The 12,532-nt window shown below is 40.2% G+C and overlaps 1 protein-coding gene across 2 annotated transcripts in view; it reads right to left on the bottom strand.

Annotated features, from left to right (window-relative positions):
* The window catches only part of LOC143320798 (spermatid perinuclear RNA-binding protein-like), a 76,736-nt gene extending 69,336 nt beyond the window's left edge, over positions 1-7,400 (bottom strand). For both annotated transcript variants that reach the window (XM_076730745.1, XM_076730746.1), the window contains exon 1: positions 7,121-7,400. The gene's annotated coding sequence lies outside the window, so the exon portion shown is untranslated. The remainder of the gene's footprint in view (positions 1-7,120) is intronic.
* Between the last annotated feature and the right edge of the window lie 5,132 nt (positions 7,401-12,532).

The raw sequence follows: 12,532 nt of genomic DNA, 5'->3' as shown, positions 1-12,532 counted from the left end.
TCTTTCTTGTTGTGTCTTTCTGTAAACTAGCTTTTACTTTAAAGATTGCGATGCATACCACACTTTCTCTACCACATACCAGACAGTAAAGGCATCTTACTCTGATTCATGAACTCACAATAGTCAAAATCCTATTTATGAGTACTAAGATAATCAAATTTTAAGATAAGAAACATATCAATTTGAACTGAAGAGGCCCTTGCAAATATTGAGGAATCTGACTGACCTGTTAACCTCTTCTGTATGTAAATGAAAGAGTTGCCATCTGCACGCCCAAACTCAGTTATGCAAAATCTTTTTGTACTTCAGTTTGTTTATTTTGAGTCGCTAAAAGGGCTGACAGTCTTAAAAACAAGGAAGTTTTATTTACAATGCCATAAAACACAGAAAAAGAATCTGCAAATCCTCCCAGCCGAGCGTGGTGTGGAAGAACGTGACTGCCCTGCACAAAGACTTGTCCTGAAACTCCATCTCGCACCTTTAGGAGTCAGACCGAATCACCCAACATTAGTGCTGGACCTCATTAATGATCTTGTGTTTGAATGGGAGCAAAAGTCAGCTTCCAAAATCTGATGGAAAGCCACTGTCAGATATGTTTCTGGCAAATTAATCCTTCATTTCAAATATATTTTCACACTGAGACGTAGTAGTAGATCCCTCTGCATTAAAGAATTCTAACATCAAAGAATTGAAGACAATATAGGCAGAAACTGAGAATACATGTTTTTTCATCATGGAAATTGAGCAGTATCAGGAGGGAATATCAAAAACCTTGAGATATTCACTTAGCGGATGGCTCTGCCGCGAATACGCTGCATGATGCTGCTGAGAGGGCGAATCAAAAGGATGGCATCGCAGCCATCTCCGCATGGACTGCAGAGCCAGAAATGATCCAAAGCAGCTCGGGGTTTATTTAAAAAACTATGTGATGGTGCTCCAGAGCAGCTCATCACAGCGGACGTGTTGGAAAATGACCAAGCGGAGGGCGTGAAGCTGTGCAGTTACACCAAGACGCTCCAACAACACATGAAACAGAACCACAAATTATTGTTTTAGGAGTCCTGATTGGATGCACACTGTTGATACGTCACAAGCAGCATCCAAGCTTTCAACAGGACAAATTACAACCCACAGAGAAACAAGATGAACTGAAAGGCACATTATCAGTTTATGAACAAAGTCATTAAGTGTAATAGTGTATTCAGTGAAACTCTCACATTTCCTGAGACAGTTATAGTCCCACGAAAATCTGATGCCATGACAACTCTTCCACCGAGTAGGGATGTTCCTAATGACTAACATCTCTGATGATTGAACGGAAATTTAAACTAGTTGACTGGTCTAAAAGTAAGAAAACAAAAGCACTGTCTGACAAAATTGGAGGCATTTTAATTCTTTCCACTCTGTAACATTAAAAGCTAACCTGCAAGCTAACGTCATAATGCTATAAAGCAGCTAAACACTGTACAGTCTAAGTATTAATATGCCTGAGTTTTAAAGTGTAATGACTGTGTTTAATTTGGCATGTGTCTGATACACCATCCTGCACGTATCGTTTATCTTGTGTTTCTACAGTACTGTGTTTCAAAGGACACGTGAGTGATTGTTAATGTCATATTTCATAAAGGGGGTTTGGCATAGTACATTCCCCTGAGATTGCGGGAAAATTCCATTTAATTAAAGTACAGTATGTATATTTTTTAACATTTTGTCACCACGGAAACACTAGCTAACTGCTGAAGTATGATAAGGTTGTCTGACATTCATTGACTGCTACTTATTGGTTTGATTAATGGTTTAGCTACAGTTGCAGTATGAAGTGTAGAGATAGGCGAAGGTACTGGCCCTCAAAACAGTCCCAAGTAAAATGATTAGCGCACACATATAGATTTAGAGTTTCCCAGTTGTTGCTGTGGGCACATTTCCATCAAGTTAATCCACTGGATCGACTTTTGTGTTGGTTCTTGCAGACACGGCTTGTGATGCGTGTAACGTTACCCTCTACATCTTCATGTCACCAGAGTCAGCGTTGTAGTTAGGAAAATAGTAATTACTTGATGTAACCCCAGTTCTATGAGTACGAGCGTAGCCCTCTACCTGCATGCTCTCGCAGCCACTGTAAAGCACATCATTTTTAATATGCTAAACCTACTATCATGGTAATAACCGTATTGCAAAATCCATGTCGTGGCTGAACATGACACAGATGATGCAAAGGAAAATGCCACTCAGCCCTAATTTCAACATGAAACAAAATGACACGAGAGGAAAAAATAATGGAATCATCAAAGTCAGTAGGATTCATCCTCTGGAAACCACGAGTGTCTGTACAAACTTTTGTGCCAATTAATCAAGTGGATGCTGAGATATTTTACTGAGTCAATATAACACGTTATATTGTTACCATGAGTCAACTAATTAAACATTTCTTTATTAGCATATAGTATTCATCAAGCTTATTTTGATTGATAAACTATGGGGTTTGATAACAGCCTGTGGGTAAAAATATGGCCCTCTTCCAAAAAGAGACTGTTTTCAGGCCAATTTATAACTTTTAGGTGCCTTTTATTAATGAAGAGTTATAACAATGAAGCTGATGTAACTCTACATTGAATAATGGCCTTACATCTGAAGTTAATAGCCTAATCAGTGGTCTGGGGAGAGAAATTCAAGGCTATACTGTGCCTCATTCTGTACCACAAGCCAGACATAGATTATATCGTGGTGATGAAATTAAGTTTTCATTTTCCACCTGTCATTTGTTTCCACCTCTCACAGCTGGCAGACATCTGTCGTCCTATAACTTGAAATGATTAATCAATCATTGGAATAACCATTGAGTAATTTTCTGTCAGCTGACTAAGAGATTAAATCCAGTATCTGTTCTGGTACTACAACTGGACATCATGTAGTAAAATGTACTATTTCTTAATGGTATGAGCAACAAAAGCCACAGATCCTGTTCTTTTATTTAAGTCATTAATGCTGCTCTCTAGATTCAGACTTTGTGTTATCGGTCACTGCGTCATCGTAAAGCAACACAGCGTGGCAGCCTATAAACTTTTCCAAACCTTGTCTCGCCCTCATTTTACCTGGCCAAACAATTACCTGTAATAGAAACAGAAAATGGTGATGGAAAGCAAAGCTTGATCCTAAAATGGTAAATCATTTTCAACTTCCAAAGACTTTTTGGTGACTTCTATGTTAAAAATGCACGTCATTGAGCCAAGCTTTACTAAAACTGACAGAAAACATCAGAAAATTATACACTTAATCTGTCTTGCTCATGATGTCATCAGGAAGGAGGCGCTTGCAACCAACTTGCTGGAGCAAGAATGTAAACAAACAATGGCGTCCAAAGAGGTGTGTATGATACCGGCTGTCTTCTGTTCAGACAAAAGAAAGAAAAAAGACTGTGACCTTTCCTCTGTTTCACAGTTCACCCTTGATGTACCAACAACATCATTCCTACTTCACTCAGCCATGTTTACAGTTGTGTATGAAAGAGTGCTCTGTTATTATATTGGCCAATGTTGGGAATATATCTTGGAATTTACCGTGAAAGGAAAACATTTCTCACACACTCATCTCTTAGTTGGAACATTGTGAGGCATCCCAGACTCGCTGTTGGTTGTTGTCCACAATGATACACTGATAAACGCCTAACGCCCATATTCATTCCTGACACCTTGCGTCTGTCAGGTCAGGCCATTATTGCGTTGATTTCTTCTTGTTATCTGAACCCAGCATAAGTGTGATGTAAGATAAGCTTAATAAGGCACAACTTGCAGATACACAACACACTTTTCCCTCTAAATTTGAAGCTATTTCAGAGGACACACAAGACAAGAACACTAGAGTAAAAAATATACATGACAGGAAAATCCTCATGTTCTCATCCTGAGGTGAGAATTTATTTACATTATTATCGTACTGTATGTAAGGAAACAAAGAAGGCAACATGACCTTATAGGCTATTGATAATCAGCGCAACAGAAGTTCAAATGTTCTTTGTCTAAAAGGCTGCTGGGAGCTCTGCTGCGGCGATGTTAAGCCTGAATGCACTGGTCTCTGTCAGCGTCCACACTGAGGATTTACCATTATGAAAACATTTGCGTATTCCTTACACACAGCATAGGACAACTCTAATTGAAAACAAAATGTCACACACACACTTAAGCTTCATTTACAAGAACAGAGCTGCACCCTCGTCAACACTTATAGCTGCAGCCGGTCCCAGGGCGGCTACGGATGAACATTAGGCTCGAGTTACCGTCTCTATTTACATTCCTCCGGCTCAGAGGAGCCACCTGCCCCGGCCGGTGCTCGCTCTGCTTACCGAGCACTCCAGGTCTGAAACCTGAACTGAAGATGTACAGAAGAGCTCTCAAGCAAAAGTGGGAAATTCAGATACACAGAGCTGCCTTCTGTTCCCAACTAGAAATACTTTCACTCATTGAGTTGGTGGTCTTCCACAGTACAGTTTACCTTTCAGGAGCAGATGGGTGTGCGAGGGTCTTGATGCCGCTGCAGCAGTGTGTGCAGTTATGTTACAGGACAGTCTAAGGGCGCTATGAGATCAAGATGAGCCGATTTGGTAATAAAAATAGAATCAACTGTAAAGCCTGGAATGTTGCGGAAAATGCCAAAATGTGGATGAAATTTATGCATGTGGGTTTCCCCTATAATAACTGTTTTTTTCACAGCACCAAAGCTGAATGAACCAAAAAAAAAAAACAAAAACAAAAACAAAAAAAAACCTATCCTGCTATGTTCTGGTGTCACACACACAGAGCCATATCCATGCTAGCAAGAGCTCATCACTTCAACAAGCACTCAGAGTTGCAACCACGACAGCAGATGCATGACGCATTTGTTGAAGACATCAACAATAAAACAGAAAACACAGAATTTGGGAAAAATCAAAACAGATTTCATGGGGCCCGAGAGTCTCATGAACCATCTTGCCTATTGGCCAACCAACCACCCCAATCAAGCTGTAAAACCTGAGCAGGACAGTCACTGTAACTGCGACTTCCCCAGATCTGCCTTGATTTAATCCTCATTTAACTCAGACTGTCATGTAAACCCCATCAGTTTGAATTGATGATTAAGGGCTTGGTATCAACTGAAAATTTCCACTTCGAGGGATGATAAAACACCCTGGTTCCAGACATCTGAGTTACTTTTTACATCTCTGAAAAATGAAATAAGGCAACAGAGAAGTGGACCTTACAATGGCAGCGAGTTTGAATGAGACTGACGCAGCTGTACAGAAACAGCAACTCCTACAGTTGACAGCCTCTGTGTAGACCTGAAACTGAAGTCAGTGGGGACTATCGCTGATTACTGATCAGTTAGGGTGAAATAACCCAAATCAACCTCCTCCAACCAAACACACAACAAGCTATTGTAAACACATCAGGCTGAACGACTGAAGTGAAACCAAACAGAAATTCAGACTGTTTGTCAACATGTTACCTGAGCTTCAGTAATAACTCCAAAATTACTTTGTTTCCTGTTTCCTTACTATGAGGAATATGAACATGTTTTTCTACAACATCCTGTTTTTATCAAATGTTAAATGTCTGAACACAAGCATGCCTTTATCTCAATAAAATACATAACATTGGAAACCAGCTTTAGGTACCTGCCAGTCACATTTCAGTCAACACCTCTGATTTTTTCAAGGGAATATCATTCTCACACGTTCATGTAAAGCAACACTGAAACGCTTCCAGGTAGTCATTCGTTTAGAGGTGCACCTATTGGTCGACTAATCAATTAGTCAATAAAAAAAAATGAATCTCCAACTGCTGATAATCAGTAATAGATTAAATACTGACATTGAAGAAGCTGGAACTAGCAAATGTTTCACTTATTGATTCAACAATGACTGAATTTGCTGCTTTTCTTCATCATATCTGATAGTAAATAAGAGTCTTTGGGTTTTGGACTGTTGTTTGGACAAAAGAAGCGATCTGAGCAATTCTGGGAAATTCTCATCAGAATTTTTCCCAATCTTTTGATAATAGACCCAAAAATTAATAGATTAATCATGAAAATAATCGGAAATTGCAGCTGTATATTCCGTCTGTCTGTACTAGCTGTGCAGAAAGAGATCCCCCCTCAGTATGATTACAATAGGAAATGGGACAATATCCACAGCCTGTGCAAAACTACATTAAAAAAAATTACTAATTCGAGCAGATACCCATTGGATTTGAGCAGCTCCAGCTGCTGATGCTCATATCAGCTCCAGATGAACTTTATAATGACGAGAATTGCAGAGAGTGATCTGAAACTATTTGTAACCAGCCCTTTGACGATTGTGATCCACTTCAGTCACAGAGGAATTTAAGTTTACCCAGCAAATAGTAAATTATACCGACAACAGTTTCTTATGATTTCTTTTCTCACGCGTTTCTGGCGTGTAACTGTCTTCTGAAACACAATCAAACTACGTAAACAGTCAACAACGAGACGTCAAGTCTACTTCTTACTGACCAAACTTCACTCAACCCCACTAGTCTTGGCAGGTCAAGGCTGCGAAGTACAGATTATGTTGAGTGGAAACCTTCAGGTCAATCTGTAGTTAGTCATTCCGCGTACAGGTGTATCAGCACTCTGCGGCCGCCCGGAACCTCTGAATCAGCCCAACGAACAGGTGCTGTTTCCCCATTGACGAGGACTCCATTTCCCAAAAAATGTCAACTCAACATTACTGTAATTTAATCACAGGTCGTCACCTGGGCTACCAACAGCAGCGAGGATAATGTCTCAAGGAAAATCATGTTGTTGTTTTTTTTAGCAGAAATATATATGTGTATAAAGTATGTCCCTTTCAACGTTAAACACACACGTTTGGGACGGTCGGGGTGCTCCATGCGGGGTGAGCGGTCGACGGACGGCCGGGGGAAAACTTGCCGTTTTTCTGGTCATTTCGTTCACAAGTGATGACCTGAGCAAAACCACACATTTAAGACACAAACAGGTCCGGAGCTAAGCTGAAGGCAGGTTGAAGTTAACCGAGCCGTGCGGGACAGCGACACGGCAGCAGCCGCCCGCTCATCCCTCTCTTCCTCCGCACCGAAAACTGTCACAGAGAGCGGACACTTACCTTCACCGACAGTCCGTTCACCACCGGGAGAAGGACGGGAGAGGAGAAAGCTCGGCGGTCAACGGGACCAAAATCTCCCACAACTCTTTGTGGATGTTGTTTTTGTTTCCTGGAACAGAAATTAAGTCCAGTTCTGGTGTCAGTTTGTATCCCCGGACAGCAGCTCACAACGTGGAGTGGAAGCCGGCGGCGGCGGAAGCGCTAACAACAACAGCGGCAGCGGCAGCAGCAGCAGCGGTCTCCGGCCAGCCTGCTGTCAGCGCTCAGCGCGAGGGGGAGCGGAGGCTGCGGCCACGCATGCGCCCACCAAATGCTGCTGCTGCGAAACGAAGATCGTCTAATTATAGGATGGTCTCCCCCGTAACAAAAACAACACATGCCACCATGGTGGAGGTAAAATTTGCCATGCATTGCATAAAATGAGGAGGTCTATTTAGGTGGATTGCGGGGAGATTAAAAGGAGTTTGTATATGTATACTTCACCTTTTTAGGTTTATTGTGATATATTTGAAAGTAAGGAAGTAAAGTTCAGAAAACAAAACACCACAAAATAATATTTTTCATTGTGTTTTATTGTAATATTCACATTTGGGAAGGTGGCGCTAGTGAATTTTTGCTACTTTTACATGTAATAAATGAGATGGGAGTTTCCTACAGATATGGCAGTGCAAGTGGCAGTACTTTGATGAACACTTTGACTCTGTGCTATCTTAAGACAAGCATAAAAATTACATCAAGAATACCAGTAACGCAGTCTCTACTGAGCTCAACATTAAGATGGATATTCATCTGTAACTATTTTCATTCTGTATACAATCTTTCCCCTTCAGCTGATAAAACGCCTGCAGCCAACCGCAGACAGCAGGACAGATGTATGATCCATCCGCAGCTTCTAAATTGAACGCTGCTGTGCCATTATCCTGTGTGTTTGCACACTGTTTACTTTTAAATTGTGTGCAGCCAAAACCAGACTGCTGCAAAACAACCACTCAAACCTCTGTGACTGCTCAAAGTGGTTGTTTCAGCATCTTGGACAGACATAATTCACAAAGTTGAAACAGTGGAGACAGATTTTATTATACCCTAACAGAATGTCAGTCACTGCACATAATTCTTGTGTGAATCACTCTGATACAAAATTATAATATGCAATGTTATTTACAGAAAATGTTTATCTCCATAAACTGAAAACTTGCTTTGAAAGCCACATCATCTGTCTCTGGCATCGCTGTCTCTGAATTGTTGCATGTTCACACGTTGGCACTCTGAACCTCCAAGTCAGAAACATTATGTTCCTGCTTGGTGAAGACGTTTTCGTCATGCACCACTGTAACTACACAGCAGATTAAAGTATGTGACCGGCCAACTAAAAAAAAACATATGTTTATACTTCCAGTATGTGATTAGGTTCAGGCTACAAAAATTCTTAAAGGTCAGGGAAAGTTTCAATTTTAAAGTTGGACACTGATGACAAAGAACAGTCAAAATCAATCTTTCCTTGGTCTAAACGGAACATAAAATACATAAATTTTGCTCAAATTGCTACAAGCAAATGTCAGTTAACTTTGCATTTATTTGTTTGATTCGATTATAAGTTTCCACATTATGTTGAGAAAAAACCTGGGTGGCATTATGTTTCTTTTGAAATGTACTTGCTGTTGCAAATGAACAGTGTATAAAAGCAATCTGCAGCAGACAGTTTTAGACTGGCTGAGAGGATCATTTTTTAATTCATGTATATTAGCACAGTCTAGTTTTGTGCATAATGCACTATGTCTAAGAAAAGTAGCACGTGCGCTTGGATACACCGCTGACCTCACAGTGCAGTGACCTGCAGTATTATTAATAGGCACCCATGCCATAAGGTGCGTAGGTTGTACTGTCAGCATGTACAGTCGGCATGTGCAGTACTGTCAGTATCCTGTTACTAAGGAGTGCTTTCTGAGTAACATACATTATGTATGTTTGCACTAAACAAAAAGTTGATCTAAAACCAAACAAACCTAATGGTGGAAAGTAACTAAGTTCATCTACCAAGTACAGTTTCAAGGATTTTCGACTTTACTTGAGTGTTTCCATTTTCTGCTACTTCTACATAACTACATTTGAGAGGGGAATAAAGTACTTTTTACTTTACTACATTGATTTTAAAGCTTAAGTTACTAGTTATTTTGCAGATTAAATTAAATTAGATGAACCAAAGCCTTAAATCTATGTACCTCACAGACCGCATTTTGGAGTTCATCAGTAATATTTGAGTCTGATTTTCGCTGTACCCAGTCTGTGAAAACTGCTAAATGAAAATCTCTTCAGGTCCTCAGTTCTCCTGTTGTGTGCTGTAATGCGAAGCCCATTTGAATACAAGAAAAGAACAGCGAGATTTGTGTGAAAATTCACAGCCGAGGTGTGAAGATTGTTGAAGTTTCATTTTCACAGTAATGCAATTATTACATGCCTTTGTTGATTAGATTCTGCTAAGTGAAAAACATGTGTTTTGTGGAAAATAAAACAAGTTCTGAATACTCTGATCTGAAAGTATGAAGTAACTGCGTGAACAGTGCCACTGTCTACTGAGACTCCTCTGACTTAAGCTCCAATTACAGGCTTTTTTTTTAAACCTTTCAACTGCACAGATGATAAAGTTGATATGAAGTTCATCAGGTGACCACACAGGTGAACACAGGTGAACAATTTCACCACAAGTTCCATCTAGAGATGATCTGGAGCTTCTTGGTCTGCATTTAAAAACTTACTTAAGCAAAAAGCACAAAAGTATTAGCATCAAAATATAGGCCTACATAAAGTAGCATGAAGAATGGCTCATCTCAGAATAATATATATTATAATACTGGATTATAATTAGTTATATGTTAATGTGTTCATCACTACTGAGTATTTTAATCTATAATAATACATCATAATTTGTGAGTTGAGTTGTAATTTGTATTAATAATCTGAATCTGATGTAGCTAAAGCTCTCAAATAACAAGTAGCCTAAAATAGAAATACTCAGTTAAGATACAAGTACCTCAATATTGTACTTAATTACAGTGCTTGAGTAATGTATTTAGTTATGTTTCACCAGTGTTTGTATGTAGTGCAGAAAGTTACACACGTAACTGGCTCGAGTGGTATTTTTGGTTCCCAGAATCAGCAGTAGAGTGACTCCTCTTACTTTTTTTTAACTCCTCTCAGGTGCAAAAACAGGAAAGCTGTCCCCCAGCAAATGGAAAGGCAATTCAGGTAACACTAAGTAAGCCTGCTGGTGAGTCACCGCCACAGAGCAGATTAATGCACTAAGAAGTGCATCATATTCAACATCACATATTAGCCAAATGAGCAGAACAGAGGTTTGTTCAAATTAGTTCATGTCAAGTCATGTCAAAAATTACAGTAATTGCAGCAATTTACCCGCTTAGTTGGCTTTTCTTGTTAATTAAACACCCTGGTGAATAATCACACACAGTTTTAGCTGAAAGTTGCACTCGAGTCGGGTCTGATGAAGATGACATATGACAGCCGATCATCTGGGCTCCTGTGGTGTCTGAGCTGCTGTGAGTGTGTCTTCATTATCATCTGTATCAGCGGCGGACTCAGGCAGTCTGGGGGGCAGGGGCAGAAAAAATTAAAAAAAGGCACCAGCACGCCAAGATAGCTGTGACGTAGCCTGTATGACACTGCTTTGCATTTTCTCTGCTGGAAGGGCACCTCAGAGGACACTTCATCACACTTTCTCTGCTGGAAGGACACTCAGGGTCACTTTATCCGTTTTCTTGCACATTGGTCCACCATAGTCTTTATCGTGCTTACTTTATCGTACTTCATCATGTTTTGTCTACCATGGGGACACCCAAAAGGGCGCGTTTGCCTTTTGTTTTTTCAAACATGGGAGCAGGCAGCCATGCTTGCATACATACATACTACTACATACTATTTTCTGCTCTCCTTTTTTTGTTTTTCTCACATTCAAATTGAACACTGGCTTCCTCTTCTTTCACACACACAATCTCACTCTTTCACACACGCACACACAGACACACACACACACACACACACACACACACACACACACACACACACACACACCGCTGACGCTCTCCATCTGGTATGTGCTCGAAGCCACAGACGTCAGGTCCCCCACGAATATCTATAGCGCCATGCATCACCAGCCGTCTCAGCCCTTCAAGCAGCGAGGAGGACGACGCTTATCAGTCATGTTGCACGGCTTTGTGGCTCTGCATGTTCAAGTAACCCTGTTTAGATGGAGAGACACACTGGCTGTTGTTCTGCTGCATCAGCAAAGTGCTGGGTTACAGGGGTGAGTCTGTGTGTGTGTGTGTGTGTGAGAGAGAGAGAGAGAGAGATAGAGAGAGAGAGCTCTATCTACGTCACTTAGCAGCAGGTGGACTGGAGAGTGAGAGAGCCTCCCTCCTCTCTGCAGCAGCCCTCCAGCCTGTTTTCATATAAATATGCACAAGTTTTGGCAGTTTTCACACTTGCCGTCTCTTGTCTGGTTTCACACTTATTGCATTCCTGTGGACATACGGACGTTTAATAGCCACAAAGCTATCAAGCAATTAGCCTGATATTTAGAATCAGCTGCCATTTTTGTTGCCACTCCATTATTTAATTTGTCTTCATGTCTTTTCTTTTCATGCCACTTCTGTTCAACTACTGCTGGTACTTTAGTTATTAGTTACTTAACATATTAAAATTTTTGCATCCAAAATATATGAAGAGTATATAAAATATGTTGCTTTGTCATAAATCAAACCAGCGAAAAGTTTATACAAAATGCAGCTGAAATGATGAGTCAATCAATCAATTCCTGCTTCACAAATGTGGGGATTTATTGCTTTTTCTTTTAATTATTATATTACTTTTAGGCTCTGGGTAATTGTGAGGCATGTCTCATTATTTTCAGTCACAAACCAAACAATAATTGATTGATGGAGAAAATAATTAGTACATTAATCCATAATGAAAGTAATCATTAGTTGCAGCATGATAGAAAATAGACTGAAATGAGCTCCACCTCAGTCAATAATTTAATGACATGTAATAGTACAACAGTCATAGAGGACATTTTCCTACAATGACCACTTTTATTTTTTCCTGATCGTACTTCATGGAGCCCAGCCCAGCCCAGCAGGGATGCACGGGTCCGCAAATGATAAACCTTGCATGCACCTACGTGGACACAGAGGAAAAATGTTATCATTACATACAATAAACAGTTTTGCTTTACTTTGATGGACGCCTCCATCAAGAAAAATTAACCATGCACAATATTTGCCGCAACATAATTTACTCATTCAGTGCCATTCTGCTTAAGTCAACACACATGATTGAGGCAGTTGAGATTCATTGTGCCTGCCAGCCCTGTTCATTTGGTTTAAAGGAATCTGGCTG

This window comes from Chaetodon auriga, chromosome 5 (genome assembly GCF_051107435.1).
Source record: "Chaetodon auriga isolate fChaAug3 chromosome 5, fChaAug3.hap1, whole genome shotgun sequence".
NCBI classification, from domain to species: domain Eukaryota; kingdom Metazoa; phylum Chordata; class Actinopteri; order Chaetodontiformes; family Chaetodontidae; genus Chaetodon; species Chaetodon auriga.
The sequence above is the reverse complement of the archived record's forward strand: the minus strand, read 5'-3'. Positions and strand labels throughout refer to the sequence as shown.